The sequence below is a fragment of the Numida meleagris genome, chromosome 3 (assembly GCF_002078875.1).
Source record: "Numida meleagris isolate 19003 breed g44 Domestic line chromosome 3, NumMel1.0, whole genome shotgun sequence".
Taxonomy (NCBI): Eukaryota; Metazoa; Chordata; class Aves; order Galliformes; family Numididae; genus Numida; species Numida meleagris.
Window position 1 is genome coordinate 4,095,817 of NC_034411.1, and position 6,016 is coordinate 4,101,832.

Below are 6,016 nucleotides of genomic sequence, written 5' to 3' on the forward strand. Positions count from 1 at the left end.
TGTGTCAAATTCATATTATTTTTAATGGTTTGATTATTTTCTGTTTCTTTTAAACCTTTTTCTAACTGTAGAATAAATGGCTACTTTATTCCCCAGTCATATTGCTTCTATTCTATCCTTCTAAAGGTTTTGTTGTTGTTATTTTCTGTACAAGGTATTTTGCCAACTGCTGTAGTTGTTTCCCAGCATTTGTCCTTATAGGAAATCTGTTAGTCACATTATAATTACAGAGTTAGCCAGTGAAAAAAGTTTCACCAGCAGGTATATCTTTAAAACAGCTATCTCAATGGGACCTTTTCATGCTACATTCATTTTTTGCAGTGTTGAGTAAGTACTTTATATTTAACAATATTGCTAGTTGTTACAAATATACAATGAGCTTAAAATGTAGTGTGTTTGTTGACTATTTTTGTTGCATGACATAGTAGAATTCTTGTATTACTTCTAAATGTTTTCTAGACCTAGCTAATAATTCTTGTAAGTGCCATGCCATTTAAAGATTGTCTTAATGTTGTTATACATCCTCATTTATGCTAAAAACAGTAAATCCTGGTTTGAAGGTAATAGGTGATTCTGTGAGATTACAATAAATATTGTGATGAATATAGTAAAATAAATGGTTTGTGCCATCTACTGGTCTGAACAGGATCTGACTTTCAATTCAGAATGAGTTGTCTTAATGAAGCATTCAGCATGTAAAAGAAGGAAATTCATCATAAAGAATGTAATTTTTAATGTCTTCTCTGTATTACATGCCAACAAATGTTAAATGTTAAAGATGTGCTAATTAAAGGAACAAACTAATATGTTTTCCCTTTTCCTATCTCTGCTTTCTTAACCATACCTAGAAGTTTATTCTAAATTTGATAGGGTCTGGAAATGTATGTTCCAATAGGCTGGTCATGTTTTAGCAGGATTTAACAGTCTGCAGTGGTGGTATAGAGTGCTGTAAATGCGAACAGTTTCTCTAGACCTGTTAGATGGAGTCACACTTTCTATAATAATTCATAATAACAGTATATCCCATAATCACATTTACTTATAAAACAATATTTAAAATAAATCCACACCTTCTCCTTTATTGATTTTCTCTCTGAATTTTGATGTTAAGGCTGGAGTATTAAAGCTACTGGTATGGGGTGGACTTCATTGTAGCATACTTAAGTAAGACCTTTTAACTGAACAAACTTTGTATCCCACAGCCTAATAGACAATTGTATTTTCAGTAATTTCTGTAAACGTGAGATTCCAGGCTCAATTCTTAATTCAGTTTGTGTTAGCACTTGCATATTTGATACATTTTGTACACATTCAGATTATAAATATTATTTTGCAACGAGCTTTGTCTTCCACTGTTTCATTTTTCATAGTTATCTCAGGAGTAAAAACAACAGATCCACAAATGCTGCAATGTCCCTCTAGTTACCTCTGTTCTATACAAAAAAGAGTAAATCCAAGAAAATATAAATGAAGAACACTTCATGCATTCTGAGAAGAATTGTATACTTCAATACTGCGCTCAGAGGTCCAAATACTTCTCTTGGTTACATAATCAAGGACTCATTTTCAGCTTTTCAGGTGAAGTGCAGCCTGTGGGATAGACAACTGGCTTAGAAATGAGGAGAGTTTGAAAAATTATAGAGGAGGAGTATTGGTAATATTCAAATCCTTCTATTTCCTGTACGCATATGTTATGTATATAGACATGCATGCATCTCCCCAGTTGATGTAATCTGAATGCATGAGCCCCTAAGGCTACAACCCCACTCCAATTGCTGATATGCACACACCCACTTACACATCCCTGGTCAGTGGACACTCTTGCACCTGGAGCTGGCCCTCATTCACCTCCCAGGCCACTTCCCCCTGTTCACCAACTAATTTGTCTTGGTCTTCACTGGCAATTACATTCTTGCACACTCTCACTCACTGCAGTTGCTGACACCAGAGGCATAAAGGCCCATGACTTGTAGTCCGATTCTAGTTTCAGGTACTCAGCCCCCTATACTTTCATGTGCACATTCAGTGGAGGATCTCTCACACATGAAAGGGTTCAAATGGAATTTAATAAGAAAATAGGGCAGGCTGATCATGTGCAGAGCATGGCCAGATGAGCATACTAACTAGCAAACTATGTATATGCAACCAGTCCACTTTAATGCCCTTCCACTTCTGTTTTCAACAGCTTCTTCCTCTCCAAATCACCTGACTCTCTCATTTTTCCACCTTTAATTCTTCCCATAAGCATCCCATAATAAATCCTTTGTAATCCCAAAACAGTCATCCTGCAATCCCATAATGCTTCCCACACCCCTAGGCAGTCTGAAAGGTGATTGGAGAGCTGTTCCTATCAGTAGGACCCATAGTGATGGGTTTCAAACCTGGGCAGCCCCATGGAGAGACCTGGACAAGGTGTTTTTCATCTGTAATTTGTGTTCACTGCCTGCTGTTGTGCCCCTTTGCTTCCCTGAGCTGTGGAAATGGGCCTTTGACAGGCTGATACTTACATAATGGGCCAGCAGGGCAGTATTTGTGTGGCCCTGTTTCACTGTGCTCCTTTTTCATCATCTAAACAAGAAGAAGTTTTAATTCCTACCCTCCTCCTTACCTTCTCTTTCAATGAGTTTTCTTAATACTATAACACTTTTTGTAATGTGTAAAACATTATGAGTTTGGCTTAGATTCCCTGTAGTGAGAAGTATTATAGAAAGATGTTTTGGGCAGGAATCTAATTCTATGTAACTTAGTACTGGTGGAATAAAACAGCACTCCTTTAGCCTGGGAAAGTTTGAAACTGCTTCTTAGTTTTGAAGCTAATTTATCTTTTTTATACTAAGCATGCTTTCTCCGACCTCTTGAAATTCAGGAGAAAACTATAAACTTGTGAATTTTCAACCATCTATACAAATGTTTTACTGTAGACACTACTGCATCACAAATACTGAAAAAAGTAGTGCTTTTTAGCAATAGATTTATACAAACGTTGCTGGCTTGAATTCCAAAGGCAACTCAATCTAATTCTGTAGACTTGCAAATACCCTAATAGTGTTCTTGCACTTGTTCATTGGAAGAAAAGTCCTGTGGAGTAGGAACCACTATGAGGAACTCACCTTCCAGTTAATTCTTTGCAGATGTGGAATGCTTTTTCACTAATTGTTACTGCTTCTTCCTAAATTATAAATATGTTTTGTTTCTCTGCATTTGCTGTCTTGCTATCAGTGGTGTAATTGGCAAAACTCATGCTCAGCTTGCATGTGCTATGTGTACATACTTGTAAGATTCTTTAATACAACATAGATTAGGTTTACTTTTCAGTGAAATACTTATTCCTTTCTTCATGAGCTGTGCTAATGCAAAGCACAGTCTGCATGCATATGCTCCCAATATAGGTGGATTGCTGGCTTTTGTGTAGTATTAAAGAAGCCAGCAACTGAAGCAGAGTGTTTCCTTCAAATACCCTTCAAGAGTTCCATGAATTAAGAAATTTTCTTTGGGTACATTACTCTGTTCCATCCTCCTTAGGGGGTGTATCTTTGAACCTTTGACTGATTTTTAACTTAAAATTCTCTAATTTTTAAACCCCTCCCCTCACCACCACTCTCTCCCCAAACTAACCCAAGTATAATTTCAGAGGTACAACATGTCTCACAAGGAATAAGAAGCCACAGAGTAGCTCGCTGACAATGCCAGCTGCTAACTTCCTTCAGTAGTGTCTGGGGTCCTTCAGTCCAGGGATACTGCTGAGTAACACTGGCTGAACACTAAATAGCTGCATAGGTAGCATGTTTCCAGCGAGTCCATCTATTTCAAGCCAGTGTGGTAGTAGATATATTATCATTTGTATGTTCACTTTTAACTCTACCTGCAGTCCTTGTTTTTTTGGTGGAATCTCTAGACAGGCTGCTTTTGTGACAGGAACTCACAGGTTCTCAGTAATTCCAGCAGCTTGGTCCCAGGGTCCACCACTGCTGTAAAAACATCTGTGGAAAAAATCATTACACACAGTAGCCATTCTGCTTGCTGAGAGAAGCTTGCTGAGTGAAGCTTCAACCAATTCCCGACCTAGATTTGTCAGCATACAATTTGTTGTTTTCATACTGGGAGGGACATCAGTAAGGAGACTACTTTGTTGAAGGCCAGCTAAAGGCACCGTGTAGAGCTATGAAGAGCCAATTACAATAACTCTTAATACTACCTATCATTCAGTAATGAGATTAAAAGACAAGCTAAGTAAACTTTGGAAGAAGAGATGACAGGACAGTATTGGTGATAATCTAAGAAATAATCACAGAAATTACTGTCAGTAGGAACAGAATCAACTGAGAGCACTCGGGGCAAACTTACCCATCCCAGCAAAGTGAGATTTTGTTTAGTATTTTTTGCATTCTTCCCCGTCGACTGTGCAGCCCTGCTTCCAGTATCAGTCCAAAAAGATGATCCTAACCTTCTCCTTTGACTTTGTATGGCTTCTGTTGTGGCTCATACAGTCTTTCATGCACCTGATATGGCACCTCCCTTCTCTCCAGGACAGCAAGGATCAGGCAGCTGGCCTTTAAAGCAGAGCCAGGCTTCACTCTGCTCCTATGATTTATAGTCTTGAGCTGGCAGCTAAAAGAAGCCTAGCAAGGGATCTGGCACTTTGAGGAAGGCTTGTTACATTAGAAGGTGAGAGAAAGAAAGGTAAAAGATGACAAGAGTGTGAGCACTTGCTCAAAGCAGCTACGTCTTTTTTCTCTTGATCTGGACTTAAGAGCAAAGTGCTTGTCATGGTATGAATGCAGTGTATGCAGCTGTGCAGTGTGTGTGACTCTGCTCCTCTCTCCTCCTCTGCAGTGGGTCTAGAGCATTGACAGGCCCTGGCTTCTGGCCTGGGGTCCAACAGGATAGGCAGTGGGAGCTGAATTTTCCACATAAAAAAGAGTAGGTTTGGCGGTAGGACAGACAGCAAAAGAAGTGTGTGCATTCTTCCTTCAGAATTTGTCACCAAAAATTTGTGCACAGAGGTTACTTAAAAGCCCACAGCTTTTTTTCTCTTTCCAAGATATGTTTACTCCCCTCGGTAGAGAGCTATGCGTTCAGGGCCGTAATCTGCAAAATCAGTTACAGGTCCACATATACTGATTAGGAAAGAGATTTGACTGGAAAGAGACTTGCTTGCAGTGTGCTCTGTGTTCATGACAAAGTAACAGGCTAAGAGAGCCTGATTCTCCTTGCTTTATAGTAACTGCAACATGAACTTAGCTGGAAACAGGATCAGTCTATCACCTATTTGTGACAAGAACTGTGCAGCAAATTGCCTAACTTCTGGATTGCATCTGCTGTTTGAATTCTTTAACGTGCTTTTTGTCTCATCACCTCTCCTCCACCTTTGTCCCCCTGGCTCAAACCTTGCCCAGGGAGCATGGAGGGCTGCTGGAATGCACATAAACATGGCACAAAGGCTGGGGCTGCAGAAAGGTCAGGTCAGCCTGGTGGCACACAATGAGGTACAGGCTGGGCAGTGGAAATTTACAGCCATTATCTAGGCTGAGGATAGCTTCAAGAAACGTCCAGCTCATTCAGAAATGTGATACTTGCTGAAGAGACTCAGTGCAGAAAAGACTGAGAGTCAAAAGAATTGCTCTTGAAAGTGTTTCAAGGGACTTCATAAGAAGAGAGGAGGAGAGTTTGGTGTTATCTGTGACATAATAAGGGAAATTTGCTTCGATTGCTCTAATCTAAATCTGCTATTTACAGTGTCAAATTCTTCAGTCCTCTGTGTTTTACCAGGACTTGTCCATTGAAAATAATTGTGATGTTAAACATGATAGTTCCGTGGAAAAATGATAGCAAGCATGACTCAGAGAAAAATGATCGACAGAAATTGGAATGGGCTTAGTTCACAATTGAGTTCAGAGACTTTCATTTTTCACTGCATATTGTAAAGAGCTTACATATACAATTATGCACAGTTATTTGTGTTTCATAGGAATTTGGAACAGTAATCAGTGGTAAATGCTAAAGTGATTTTCATTCA

At 39.2% G+C, this 6,016-nt stretch overlaps 1 long non-coding RNA gene across 1 annotated transcript; it reads right to left on the reverse strand.

The window, feature by feature from the left end:
- Positions 706-4,568, reverse strand: LOC110397015. The gene is made up of 3 exons (XR_002437464.1): positions 4,345-4,568; positions 3,863-3,980; positions 706-1,590 (listed from the first exon to the last, which is right to left on the reverse strand). It is a non-coding gene; the product is annotated as an uncharacterized LOC110397015 (long non-coding RNA).